General features: G+C 35.4%; 1 protein-coding gene across 4 annotated transcripts in view; it reads left to right on the top strand.

Annotated features, from left to right (window-relative positions):
- Positions 1–7,356: 7,356 nt before the first annotated feature.
- LOC128743240 (sodium/hydrogen exchanger 3) overlaps positions 7,357–15,523 on the top strand; it is an 86,141-nt gene continuing 77,974 nt past the window's right edge. For 2 of the 4 annotated variants that reach the window (XM_053839783.1, XM_053839782.1), the window contains exons 1-2: positions 7,358–7,887; positions 14,864–14,895. The gene's annotated coding sequence lies outside the window, so the exon portion shown is untranslated. Of the gene's footprint in view, positions 7,888–14,863; positions 14,896–15,523 lie in introns of all 4 variants that reach the window. The other 2 variants (XM_053839784.1, XM_053839785.1) reach the window with 2 other exon arrangements.

Below are 15,523 nucleotides of genomic sequence, written 5' to 3'. Positions count from 1 at the left end.
TACGATGTAAAAACCTGCGAGAAGACGGGAAAAATGGCGGTTTTCGCAAATTCTGTTGTTTGAATTTCTATTTCTGTTTGGTTTTAGATACGTTAACACACCGTACACTCATTTTTCGAGTTCTTTGGACTGTAGAGCCCATAGACAATTAATTTAAAAAAAAGTCGACTTGCATCCCACAAATTATTTTTTGCTCTCCGATTTTTGAAGCCAATTTTAAAAGCTTTAAAAATAATTTATAATGGCCTAATAAGACCACCGAAAATTATCTATAGTAACACTAGATGATTCAGGGCGAGCCACTGCGGGGGGACAGCATTTAAGGTTAAACTCCTCAGAAACTTGTAAAACTCGAAATTGTGATAAAGATCATCCGAGATTCATGATTTATGTACAACATAGGTTAATTTGTTGCAATACAAAGTTTGTCGGGCCAGCTAGTACTATATATTTATATAGCAGAAAGGCAAAAAAATATTTAAGGATCGCTTCAGAAGTAGGTTAAAGTAACTACGAATCGGGTGTATACTAATCAAAAGACAAATATTGAAATACTAGTACTTTTTGAGTTTAAATAGCATAGGCATTAAGGTTATATTTCTAAGGAGTAATACTTGTTGATAGTATACCTTTGGAAATATGTATACCGAAGGGGCTTGTGTGGAGTGCAGTTTTTCTCTGCATTGTTTTCATTTCTCTATTGTTTCGGCACTCACAGCCGAACTTAACAGTTATTGACTGCGCGGTCGCCACAATCCAGAGAATAATAAAAAATATATTCAAGAGCATCCCTTCCTTCCGGCGAGAAAGGTGCTGCCGACAACAAAGTTTTGAACTTCATGTGCGATATACATAGTCATGTTCATATCATCAATGCCTCTTATTGCAATTTGAACTATAAGAAAGTAGAACAAAAAAGGAGAAACAAAACACAAACTGTAGCCCACTTACAAGTTAAGTGTTTTCGTGTTTCCGTACAGTCCATGGCAGGCCATCCTGTGTTTGCCATCGCAAGTATTCACAACGGCTTTGGATGGCAAAAGTATCTGCTCACAATATTGGATAAGTTATTGATAACCTTAAGCTTCAGGATGAGGCTCACTGACTTTTTCCCTTGTGAGAGAAACCGTTTTTCAACGTTGGAAGGCGAAGAATATAAAAATAAATCGATTTAATCCTAGTTAATTTTAAACAAGGAAATTTTCAATTAGATGTTGTTCTACTCAGTTTATTTGATTGACATTATGGCTATAAATAAATTTGGTAACGATTTTTGAATTGAATAGCCTGTAATTTTCTATCTTTAAAGTAACCGTGGAAATTCTTTTCTAATGTAGGCATATAGTAGTAAATAGTAAATAGTAGTAAATCACTTGGAGCTAAGTTTAACGATGTATGTATGCATTACTACAAAGCTGTAATAAATTGTTTTTTTTTGTTTATTAGAAACAGTGGGGCTTTCTACATGGGGTTACACAAAAAATAATTGGAAAACGTGTAAAAAATTTGTTAATAAACAAATCTGCAGATAAAAAATTAATTTGCATGTCACATGAAAACGTCTCAACATACCTTGCGGAAAGCACAGATAACCGCAAAAAAACACTTTATTACAGTTGCTACCGTCATCATTAAACATCCACTAATTACTACCGTTTATCAGCAAATTGTGTTAACTAATTTGCGTTTGGACAGTGTTATCAAGCTTTCTGCGAATTGACGAAAGCGACAGGCCCCGAATGGCACTTCGGTTAAGGTCATGGAGTTTATTACGTGGAGGAAGCAACAAACCGTAGTATCAGATCGGAATGAATTAACGGTTAAACTAACACAGCTTGACGGAATCAGATGTGTTTTTGAAATCGCCGAACCGCATCCGATCGCCCCGTGCAATCAGCGTAAAATATAATGTTGGAACATGCGAGTATAGAAGTTATATTCTGTGAATGAGCTGATATGTATTTAGTTTAGTCACTAGATAATTACACTGTTGCCAGTGAATTAACGGACTGAGTTTGTATTTATCAATCGCAAGTAGGGCTAAACATGGCGTGACCTAATTAAAATATGTTAAATGACATCAGAAGGACCTTTTCTCTGGGTATTTTGCCATTAATATTGGAATAATGATTCGAATGCTGCGGTTGAAAGGGTCCATACTATAACAACCCACTTTGGATACTGAGCTAACCAGGATTGGTGATATCTAAAATGTTAAATCGAACACTTATTTTGTTTTGGATGTCTTACGCATTGATTGTTTCCATGCACAGCGGCATGTTATCTGCATATATATAATAAAATTTATAGACTTTAGTAGTTAATGCATTAATGTCATTTACAAATTATCAATAAGATAAAAAGAAGAGGTCCCAGGTGAGAACTCTGAGGTGCACCAGAACTGATTCGAAAAATTTATTTTGAAATTGAAAAATCTGCAATCCATCTAAAAGCTAAATATTCGACGGAAAAGTGAAATAATTTTAAAAACGATCCCTGAAGGACTGGGATCTGGAATCAATCATATATTCCTAGAACAGGTTGGTTTCGAGTTTCTAAGAACTTCGTTGTTCAAAATTGATGTGAAATGATATGTCAAAACATTTTCAGATCAAGCCTGCAACGGAATTCTAATGTTTTCTGATACGCGAGATGACGTGTGTCCGTTTATGAGAATCTATTCTGAACTGTCAGTATCACCAAGGGTCCAAATTACGCGTTGAAAAGAAAATAAGGCCATTACAAATATTTTATAAAGTTTTTGTCCTTCCGGTGTTCGGCTACTGAAGGGGGGGGGGGGGCGAAGAAAAAAAACAAAGTGAATTTTTTAAACGAGCAAACAAAACATGGATTTTAAGAATTTTTACTTAAGGTTTAAACGTGAAAACCGAATCTATTCTTGCTTATAACATATATGTTATTATTTTCTATGCAAAAATATACGAAAAAAGACAAAAACGAAGGAAATTTTTTTTTGACGATTTTCGGAAATTTCATTGTTTGAATTTCCATTTCTGTTTCGTGCTAGAAGCGTTGATTCAACTCGGAGACTCATTTTTCGAGTTTATCAGACTGCAGAGCCCACAGACAATTGATTTTCTAAAAAGAAATTTGACTCATATCCTACAAATTATTTTTTGCCCCTAATTTTTCAAGCCAATTTCCAAGGAGGGGGGGTGACAAAAACTTTTAATATGATTTGCAATGGCTTAAACGTGTTTCGAAAAAAATCCAAAAAATTAACTAAACTATTCCAATGGCGGTTATCGTGGTTTACCAAAGAATATCGAAATAACTCCGAAATCAAGTGTAATTAGAAAAAAAATCGTAATAGTTACCAAGAAACTCAAAATTTTTCTGTTCGTCCAGATGGGATTTTCGCAACTGTTTATTTCATCTGTGGAGATATTTTGGCAAAAACGTTAGGTCACATATTTACCAGATGGTTTGAACAAAAAAAATTTCCAGTTATTTAGAACCAGTCTTACGTGTTTCCAATTTTCAATAGAGCGGTGATAGACAAAATATGAAATTTAAAATTCAAAATGTAGAATTAAAAACCAAAGTTTAAAAGTCAAAATTATACTCAAAAGTCTAAAATTTAAAAATTCTCAAAGTGAAGATCAAAATTGTAAAATGTTGTACTTAGTTGAATGATAAATAATCGTTGGAACATGAAAATGTTTACTTGATGTGTGGTTGTATGCAGTGACGTGCCCAGACCTAAACAGTAGGTGTGGCACCGACATTTCAGATGCATGTTTGGGCCTGGAGAAATGAAGTAATCGTAAGACAGCGGATCTACTTTTATGCAATTAATGTACTTATCGCTAAAATACCGACCGATTAAACCATACCTTCCGGGATTCCAGGTTGCGTCATGAGGATTTTTTTACATTAAATTTTATAAAAAAGGCAGGACACGTGCCCCAGCACCCCAGTGGACTTGAACCTAGAATTGAAATTGGAATCAAAATGAAAAATGAATTTCAACTTGAAATTGATATGAAATTGAACATGAATTCAATTTCATGGACATGGACTTGGACTTAAATGTGGGCCAATTTAGATGTGCAGCCTGACCTCAAATAAAACTGGAAATTAGAGTTTGAATTTAACTTAAAATTGAATTTGAATTTGGACTTTCAGTTCGATTTGAAATTTGACATGGAATAGAACTTGAATTGGCACATGAAATTGAACTTAAAATTGCATTTGAAATTAGACACAAAATATTACTTAAAATTGAGCTTGATATTGGACTCAAATTGGATTTGAAATTTGCTTAAAATTGGATATATGTTTGGACCAATTTGGACTTCACTTCAAATTGAACTGGAACCTCGACTTTAAATTGAATACGAAGTTGGATTTGCAATTGCACTTGAAATTAAACATAAAAAATTTACCTTCAAATTGAATATGGAATTTGATATCAAATTGAAATTGATATTGGACCTAACATTGAATTTAAAATTATACTTGAATTTTTACCAGGAAATAAACTTAAGTTTGGACCAATTTAGACTAGACTATTTAGGCTTTAGTCAATGAGATTTTTTTAGACTAATCTCAAGTTTTTAGTCTTGACCTTGAAATGCGGTCATACATATATATTAATATTTTTTTGAAACGATGGTTCTACAATTGATGAAGGGACGGTAGGGAAAGAAATGAAAATTTTTTGGTGAAGGTGGGGAAGAGCGGAAAGGAAGGGGGGGGGGGGGGTATTGGTAGCTATGCTTGACAAGTAGTCATTTTGACTCCTACCTTTTGTCCAATACTGGAAGGTGCATGAGTCGAACCAAGCTGTAATCTGAGATTACAACCGGATTCGAACCCACAACACCCGCCAGGGCATGTGGTTCGCTGGTACTTGTACCTTTGAACCATAGAGGCGCTGGACAAAAGGAGACCGCAAAATCCACTTCTCAAGAATAGCGACGCGTTTGGTTGGGTTATCGACACATATTGTGCCGCTATGGTTCAAAGGTACAAGTACCAGCGAACCACATGCCCTGGCGGGTGTTGTGGGTTCGAATCCGGTTGTAATCTCAGATTACAGCTTGGTTCGACTCATGCACCTTCCAGTATTGGACAAAAGGTAGGAGTCAAAATGACTACTTGTCAAGCATAGCTACCAATACCCCCCCCCCCCTTCCTTTCCGCTCTTCCCCACCTTCACCAAAAAATTTTCATTTCTTTCCCTACCGTCCCTTCATCAATTGTAGAACCATCGTTTCAAAAAAATATTAATGAGATTTTTTTAGCAAGCAAAAACTTTAGCGGTTAGATTTAGGCGTTTTACTTAAATTTTAATCTTGACAACCAAATCTATTCTAGCTTTTCATATATACGATATTATTTTTCGAAAACGTATCAAAAAAGACCTTAGGTTATAGAGCCTACAACCAATTGATTTTATATAAGAAGAATTTTACTCAAATCCAAAAATTTTTTTTGGCCCTCGATTTTGACGTAAAACTACGTGTCAATCCAAAATTTGGATTCAAGCCAGCGTCACGAAAAAATGAAAGATTTTGAACGCTAATAGCTCTTCCAATTTAGAACGGATTTTGATAGTTCGCATACAATTCGATTCATAAAAGGTGTAGCAACTTTATAGCTTTCTTGAAAAGATTGTTTTACAATCGCTACATAATAATGGGTTGATTATACATTTTCCATGTGATAGCCAGGCACGGACGATGATTACATGCTCCAAGTTTGTAATTGTGGCCGCTATTGCTGTTGCTTCAAGACTAAAAAGCAGAGTAAACTAGCGGTGGTTACGTAGTCCTGCCTTCTTGACGTAGACTCAATAGACTTTCCTATTGAAATGACATAAAAAGAAAAGAAAAGCCATTATCGTCATTCCATCGCTAGTCGACTGCCAAGCAGATTACAATAACTTTGTACTTCGATCTAAGCTTGGACTCCCCGGGTAATCCGACTTAGATATCGTCGTTTAGAAATTTATTGTACAAGCTCCACTTGCTACAAAGTAAAGCAAATTCTACGTGCTACATTCCGATTTGGGAACTTGATATTCTGTTTTTATACGACAGACTTCGCGGCCAGCTGTAAGAATGCAGGACAATTGTAGGGCTAGTACTACAATTCTATTGACTCTATCAACCTCTCCCTGTCGAGACTCGAACATGTGGTGTCTGACCAGTGTCGTTCCTCCAGGCCAACTAAGAGGCTCAGGTTTATTGCTTGCTACATGACGCTGCAAACAAGCGATATTTGCAGTCATGGACTGGCTAATGTAAATCAATTTTCGTGTCTTGACGGTTGCAGCGGCGGAATGGGAGAGCAGACAAGAGCGAATATGTTTAGATTGCAAAGAATAGAATTTAATGGCATCTGCACGACAAGCTTGCTTTTTGATAACTGTCAAAGCTGACAAAAGAGAAACCAGATCAAGAAATGACTCTTATTAATGCCAATAACATATTATTTTGAAGATTTATTTTATTCCTAAAATTTGGATTCTGGCACTGGCAAAAATATTCGTTTTTGTATCACAAAATACAAAATACATACCAAAAATACGTTACAATTATTTAGCACTATTATTTACTTAACGCCATAGGTCAGTATGGTTTGAAAAGTTTTTTTTTAATATTCAAGGTTTCTTCGCAGAAACCCGCCTAACGTAGTTCTGCGCCAGCTACTCGGTTATGTCTGGAACACAATCTTTCTGATTTTTTAAAATCAATTTGAAAGGAGGGTGACAAAAACTTATAAATAATTTGCAATGGCCTTAATCATCTGAATTCCATTGAATCCAAGGTGATCAAATATAAAGATATAAAGGATGTATGTATAAATAAATATTGTAATGTAAATAAAAATGAATCGGGTCAAATTATTTTGAAATCCGTTAATCAGCATTGGCTAAAAATGCTGTAGATTTAAGAGGGGTTAACACACAATCTAGAATATAGATAAATACGTACATACTTTTATTGACGTCAAAATGTTTACAATGCAAAAAATAGATATATTCCAACACACGTATTGTTTATATAATCACAAGTTGGCTTCGGATAAAAATTAATGATCCTAGCAATTAAAAGAAATTCTGGCACCCCGGCTTGCAACGGTATTAACCGTAAGTTCATTCGCTACCACGCGCAGCAGTGTATAGGTGTACCTATAGTATACTATCATTGCGATTTGGTTCATTTTAACAAGCCGGCATTCTTTGCCCGTTACATCCTACATGCATGTTTCATTCATTTCCCGCTGTTGTATGTGCTGAGGCTGAAACGGATGGTCGGCTGCCTATACTTGCGCTATTTCTTAGCCGCAGTTTGATCGGAGAGTAGTTTTCATTCAGCTGTCTTCCCTGATGGTTGGAGTTGGCGCGTCGTCGGTTGGCTTGTATGTACTCGTATGACTGTGGTTTGCGCTTCAAAGCCTTCCATTATATACGTAGTGAACGTTATGATTGTGCAAAACTTGATTTGTACTTAGATTAAAAAAAAAGTTTACGTTTGTTGTGAAAGGTGTCATTGTTTCGTGTACTGTTTTGCTGTGCTTGGAGGAAACCAACTTTGGCTTTAGCGGTTGAAAATTGAAATGATATAGATGGGAGCGGTTAGGTTGTTTGGGGTTAGTTGCTAAAACATTGGGTGACGTGAATTGTATGCCGGAAATATAGTGTGATTTTGATGTGTGTCATCGGGCACCACGTGCAAGTTGTTTGGCGATTACCGCAACTGTGAGAAAACTGGCACAACAATCGATATATCGTTCTATACCTAGTGCTAGTATCCATCGTATCCGTACGCCAGCTTGATAGATCAGCTAGGATGTGACAGATTCATTTCAATTCAATCGACTAGATGTTGGGATTCCCGCAAAATTCTCGGAAAGGTAAAGTTTCTTTCGCATCATGCGTTTAGCTGTCAGTTATGAATCATTGCAGTCATAAGCATAGAATGCGCCGGCCGTTGCTTGCCATTAGTTTGCTGCTGCTTGCTGATGGCATGTGGTATGGCGGTGTGCTTGTGTTAGTGTTACGGTTTGCGTTTGCTGAAGATGCTTTTATTCGATCTTTTTGTGTTGTGTGCCGTTCTGTTCTAATTCTTAATGCTTTTCACGTGCCGGGCAGAACGGGGTAAAATATACTGTATAATGTAAAACTTAAAATAAAATCGTTTGCTCAATCGAAATCTCATTGAATAAAAGTTGCAATTTTGTAAACAATTTTGATATATTAAACTTAGAATTAATATTTCGACCAAAGTGTTTGATAGTTTGACGATGTAGCTTATTTATACACTAATACAAAAAATGACAGCAGAGAACAAAGTCTATGTTTACCAGAATTTTACAAATAGGAAATCGTTATTTTATATTCGATATAAATAATAATTGCAAAGTTTTTAGGCATTCACTTGTGTGTCCGACTGTCCGGTAACAACTGTCACAAGTTTTCGACACTATGTGGTAAGATGTAGTCCTAGGTCATTAAAAATATTGCCTTTCGATATACACTCAAGTCGATTTTTTCGCGAAGGGTACGTTTCGCTTTTAAATCAAAACCGAAATTTATCCGCTGCGCCCAAAAAAAAACAGCTAAATTTTATTTCTAACTCAAAAATGTAGCGTATTCCGGCGATTTCAATTTTTCGTCTCCAGTTTTTTAGAACCCGTAAATAAATAAGTGAATATTTAAAAAATCAAGTTCACATATATTTAAAAGCATGCTGATTTTCACTGCCATCTTAAACTTTTGACATTTGACGTCCGTAATTCATTTTAGATCTCACCCTCAATTCATTATAACTGTGTGCTTCACTCTCTCAATGAAATTACCCGCTCGCTAGTCTTTGACATTCTACGTTGAGATCTTAGACACAGGTAAAAACTTTCCTTTCACATCAGCGTGCAGATTAGGTTGATGTTTCACACCTGTGTATAATCAGCTGGTACATATAAAGAAAAGTGGTACGGGAAGGGCGGTGAAGACGCACACTTGTCATATTTCATTAACAATAAGTTTTTAAAGTATTGAGTTATGATTAATTATATCGATATAAGAATATTTTTGCGTCATTTTAACGACAATTGAGTTTGTTTTTACTCTTCACTGAATAGGGTGACCGAGCCACCTCGTCATAAGTAATCACGATTCGAGTTTTTACAGGAATTATCACCCATATTCTGTATTTCGAACGAGTTGAAATATTTCGATCGACTTGGCAAATATTTCGTTCGAGCTGTTTTTTCATATGAAGATCTTTCGTTCGAGCCGCTGTTTTTTCGAACGAAATGTCAGTTTTGAACGTAACATAAACCCGTTCGAAATACAGAATAGGGGTGTATATCTAAAAGTACTCTAGTTTTTGGCACGAGATGAATCATACACTTCTTGATTATACATGTACACTAATTTAGACAGATAAAATATGTTGTAAATTACGTCTTTTACAGAAACAAATTTTCTAGTTCAGCGGTAGTTCGTCATACCGAAACTGCACTTCGTCAAAAACAAGGTTTGCTTTCGTCTACCATGGACAAACACAATAATTGTTTACAAAAATCTTTGCATGTATTCGCTATTGTATTCGTATTCGTATTCGTTCACTGTATGCACCACCTGTCCAACTTGCGCAAAAAGTGCAAGTACCGTGGAAGCACCAAATTTGCAGCGGTTAAGAAATTTTCAATTTTCAACATTAATTACAAAATAACGGTTTGGCCAATAAAGTCAAGGTTTTGCACAGGAATAGATAGACTAGCAAAGAATATATAAAAAATAAACAAACAGTAAATATGCATTGAATTCTTTATATTGTGTCAAGTTTTTTGTGAGATGCTCGGAGTTCCTGAATTGACGCATGAATTTTGCAATGTGCTTTATTTCACGCAAAATGTTCCTTATTTGACGCACTTGAAAAATTAGTATAATTTAACAAAAACGACAATGTATTTTGTATTTTAGATGATTGCGCATTATTTCAAATAGTTACACAAGGTTTTCGTTAATTGTGTGGATGTATTTTACCCCAATTTTTGTGAAAACTTCGAGAGAATTGGGACAGCCGATATGTTTATATTGCAACCACAAGCAGCCTATTCAAAAATCTGTCATAACTTGTGTTTAACAATGAAAATTCTGGAAATGACGTTTCTAAAGCAGCTGTACGTTGTTTTGAAAGACAGCTAGAAAAATGTCAAGATTTAGGGTGTCGCAGGAAAAACTAAATTAGCCGCATACCGGAAACTGCAGTAACAGCATGATTGGATCAGCCAGACAATCGAAAAAAGTATCCTAATTGCACTTTAATCCTGAACCAATATTTTTGATTGCCATACCCGTTTGGGGAACTTGATTTTACTCATAAGCAAAACAAGTCATTTACAGTTTATAGGACCTCCTCTCCAACGCTAAAATTATATGTTTGCCCTGAGAAAGTGTTTTCTGCAGCTTCTTCCGACGAACTCTGATCTCTGTAACACCTAATGAGACGGTAAACTGTTGAACCAATAACTTTCTTGATGACTTATGACATTTTTAGTGTCGGAATAGATGACATACTTTTTATATCTTACTCTGTAAATAATAAGGAACACTACGAACCTAATTTGACGCAAAACATTTTTGTCCAGAAATAAGCTCAAAAGCTTTTAACTTTTAGTTATTTTTCGAATAACGTGAACAATATATTAATAATACTTATGTTTTAATAGTTTTCGAAGATATTATAACAAAAAAGCACTTTACGCCTAAAAAAAATTAAAACATAGTTTAGTGTTTCTTTAGCGTTTGTACTAAGGTAGGAAAAAATGGCGCATTTGACAAACACCCTATCTGTTTATTTTTTATTTACAATCATAAATGACCAATCAAAAGCTTTTTTTGGCACGAATGCGTTTCATAAGTGTAAAGAAAGGGTCAAAGGTACATTTTTGCGAGAGATATTAATAGGCAAGATAAGTTATTATCGAAAATTTCTGAAAAGTGCGTCAACTATGGACCTGCGTCAAATTTGGTGCGTCTACGGTAGTTTGAATCGGAGCCCAAATTTTTTATGTTTTTACTCCGAGTATCTGCTGATCTGCACCTTTTCCTTCCAATTCTTGTTATTCTACCTTAATTCGGGTTAAAAGTTACCAATTCATGCCTTATGATTGAATGTTACATTTTGAACCGCCATTTTCGTATTGGGCCCTTATTTTCAAATGACAATTTTATGCAAGTTTGTAACTTTTATAATGTTGAAGTTAATAACATTTCAGAATAACACCTAAGATAACACTTGCAAAAATTCGTTGGCCAAGTATTGTTTACGCGTGGACATACCGTAGAGTAATATCTGCTTGAAAAAAAATAACAAAATAAACTTTAAGCTCACCGCGTGACTGCTGAATATGCACCGATTGAGGTCAAATTTGAAGCGGAGTTTTTCGAGATGGTACAGTATTGGAATATTAAATACCTATAACAGTTTTTTGTACCATACAATAATGGCAAACCCTGGGGCAGCTTTTGTCAGGTTTCACCGAGCGCCAAATCAAGAAGCAACTCGAAGGATGAAGATCGCTAAGCTCGTTCGTACATATTATTTCGGCCGAGACCATCAGCTTTTTGCCGCTTATGATAATCTGTCGTTTCCTTTTCGGTAGATGTGATCAAAATGCTAATCGCATTTCAGTCGCGAATTAATTGGGTGACTTTTTTGTGGTTTTCATATTTTCTTTATCACTAATCACTTGAAATGTTCCTCCATATATGACTATGTACGCGTGTATGGATATAGGAATGTAGGTAATTTATAATTTAGAGTAGAGTTGTAGTAACAATTTACAACAGGTTCATGCTAACAATGCATTAATTGTGTGTGATTAATGCTACGGACACCGCCAAAATCCTATCAAGTTTAATCGCTACGATTCGATTCGAGAATATTTCTTACAATGTTTTAAATCATATCAAACAAATAATTCAAACATATTTTGTATGACTTGGTGGCAGAAGAATATAAAATCATTTAACATAAAAATGACTTTCACTTCTTTCTACCAAAAATGGATTTGAGATTTTTTGGTATTGGTTTTACTAGGAGTTGCGTATTGAAAATGATTTATCTATGACATCAGAATTTAAAAATTTAAATTCGTATTCCTAAATAGTCAAATACTGTCGAAAAGGACGCAAAAATGGCCTTTGAATAGGAACGGAAGGGCCTGAAAAGAAATTAAAACGCGTAGATCAATTTCCATGGTAATTTTTTAAGGCTTATGTAGGTTTCTAAAATCATGTTATGATTTAAACCCAATGAGAAATGAGATGAGATGTAGCACTGATTAAATCTCGATATTGATAGAAAAGATTTCAATCAAAAAACTCCAAAAAGATTTTAATGAGGCGAAATATGGACATGACTTTTATGATTAGCGAGGTCAAATTAGTTTAGAATACAATTGCGTTTTCGTGCAAACTAGCATTTTATTGTCAATCTTGAGGGTTGAATCGATATAAAGTATTAAATCTGTGAATTACAAGAAGTTACGATGCAATAGATTTTTTTTTAAATCTGTGTAATCTTTTAATACTGTGATACTCGTTATTTTAAACCGAGCAAAACAGCAGTGTCAACCACTAGAATAAACGACTTCTAAATTATTGTCGGCAATACCTGTAGGTAGGTATGTATTTTCTTTTCCTCACGATTGAATGATAAACTGTCACGACTTCCTCGACTGAATGACGTGCATGCATAATGATGTTTATTGTCACCTGATGCAAATAATAGTATTCAATTATGCAGCCAATTAGTTTGTGCATTGTTTGAGTCCTAACGACCTGCAATTGCGCCGTTTTGGAATTAGTTGACGTTTTAACGAGAGATTTATTACATAATTGATTCTTACAATGAAAGTTATCGATATTGCGGCTTTTGCTCGCATTGAAAGTAATAATCTATTAGGCTTTCATCCACTTAAAATTTGTTTTGCCAATCTTTGAATATCGATATTAAAGAAAGTTGCAAAGCGTACAGCAATTAAATATTCTCTGTTATACACTGCTTTTCTAAAGGTCAAGGGTTACACTACTGAAGTTCCAATTAGCGATTATTTTTCAGTTTTCATGACGAACTAACACTACCGCATTTCCTTTACGTTCTGTTCGCTTTAACGCTAATTTGCATATAATAGTGCCATACTTTTAAGCAGTTTAGTGTACACGTATGCTCTGTTTGTTGCTATGTAATGCAGTGCTGGGGTATGTTTCATAATTGTTTCGTTTGAAATCAGAATGTTAACTTATGATTAATTTATGGTAACACGAATTTATCCGTGTGCCAACCCACTCAAGTTTTGTAGTAAAAACCATTGCTCTCTTACATTTACTTTCCAATCAAATCATTTTATTTTTTTGTGCTAGTATTGAAAACTACTCATATATGTTTATTCAATATCAGGAAAATATCCAATTAATGATAATGATTAGATTTAGTACATCTCATTCAAAGTTTTCGAAACAATTCTCCAAAATAAACAACACGTGTAGCTGCCAGATGTAAGAAACAAGTCGCTTATTTGTTCCACATTTTCCAATGCATGTTGTGCACCTTACCCGAGACGAAGGAGATGGTTATCACGCTACACGGAAATTATTTGCATGTCGACACGTGGATTATGAATCGATATAACAACGCATTGGTACCGGCAAACTATTTTCAACGATAAAACAGGCTGTATATGCATACGACTTACCGCAAAGTTAGGAGAAATCTGTTTCTCCAGGATAGCGTAGTTTTGCGTGACATCAGGTAAAACTTATATTCGAAAATAAGTTTTTCAGACGAGGTTATCACATTTTGAAATAGCAGGTTGGTGCTTTTTTCTAAAAAGAAATACCTAGTTAAAACTTTTTAAACTGCTGGCATGTCAGAGGTGTAAGAGTTATACCGCTTGAATTGCGGTTTTCATATGGCTCACTGCATTTCTACCCGTTTTCACACTATTGGAAGGAGATAACTTTTCCACCTTGAATCGTTGGTCGACTTGGTGTTCTGTATGCTAGTATGTATTTTCTTGTTAGTGTTGAAGAGCGATTTGAAAGCTATGGCTAAACTGCTGAAAGTTATACATTATAAACATAATATCTGCACTGATTCTACACATAAATGTGATTATATTCTGGAAGAGATTTTGGCATACCTTAATCCGCTAACGGGTAAGGCCATCTGTAAACACAAATGTGTTCACATAGATTTTTTGACATTTTGGCACCAATATTACAACATTCTAACCATGCGTTCAAGAATTATCATCTTTCGAAACCAGTAACTCTGGAATATTGCGCTCTCCCAGCTAAGTTTCGTACATATAAAACATAGCCTTGGACTTAAACGTATTTCTTACGACTTGATCCTTCTTAACGACAGACTTCACAGCCGACTATTAGAGTACATGACAGTTACGGGGCTAGCGCAACAATCCTCCTAACTCTATCTAGTAGCACCGCATAGCCAAAATTCGAACATATAACGACTGGATTGTTACACCAGCGTCGTGCCTAGAGGCCACTGGGCTGTCCGTAAATCAAAACTTCTTCAACTCCGAAATACCGAACTATCCGCAAAGTGACTGCAATGTACTATTGAGGAAATAAATCTCGATTTTCTTGTTGTTCTGTGACTGTAAAGGGTGCGATTTGTTATGCAGTTATGCTATTCGCTACTCAGTAGCTCAGATTTTGGCATTTCATCAGACAGTCAATTTCGATTTTCAGGTCAATACAATTTCGCTAACAATATTTTAATATCTAGCACTCCTTCGGATCTTTCGTTTCTATTCACCGCTCACTAATGTTTTCTTCTTTCATTCTTTTCAGAATACTCGGATTGTTACCAATACATTTAAGAGGTGAGTCCAGCATAAAACATATCTAAAGTAGCCTTCCCAGGTGTATTCCTACATACTTTTATTTTCTCTTGTTAAGATCTGGCGCATAATTTCGTGCATTCTTTCGGACAATTTCACTGCGACCAGCAGTTCGATCTATTGTGGTGATATTTTCGTAGTTGTTTTTCTGTATTTCGGGCTTTGTTTTTATCAGTATCACTGTTGAGTAGCGAACTGCAATGTCGGTGGCAATTTTCATCCATTTTCCTCAGGTTTTTACCAACTTTCTCTGTCATCTTCGCTCCTAGAGCCAGGGGTGTGGAAATTAGTTATAATTTACCTTTTGGGTAAGAGGATTCGTTGCAAACCTCGTGCGAATATCGCTCTTATAACTTGCCCTGGCAAGATACTTGGAATTTGGTATGAAGGAAGCAAGTCTCGGTAAGAAGCTTACTTGTGTTTGTTCGATATCGCTCGAGTAATTCTTACTGGGGTAGCGGGGCCTGACAATAAATCAATACTACAGTCGTTTGACGTGGAATGGTCTGAATATACTAAGATTTGAAAAATTTAAATGCAGTTTACTCATATGACCCATGAGACCCCACTGTCATTTATACATATTCTTATACATAAGCAGTGGATGTTG

The sequence above is a fragment of the Sabethes cyaneus genome, chromosome 3, assembly GCF_943734655.1.
Source record: "Sabethes cyaneus chromosome 3, idSabCyanKW18_F2, whole genome shotgun sequence".
In the NCBI taxonomy this organism is placed as follows: Eukaryota; Metazoa; Arthropoda; class Insecta; order Diptera; family Culicidae; genus Sabethes; species Sabethes cyaneus.
This window is presented reverse-complemented; position numbering and strand designations above follow the sequence as displayed.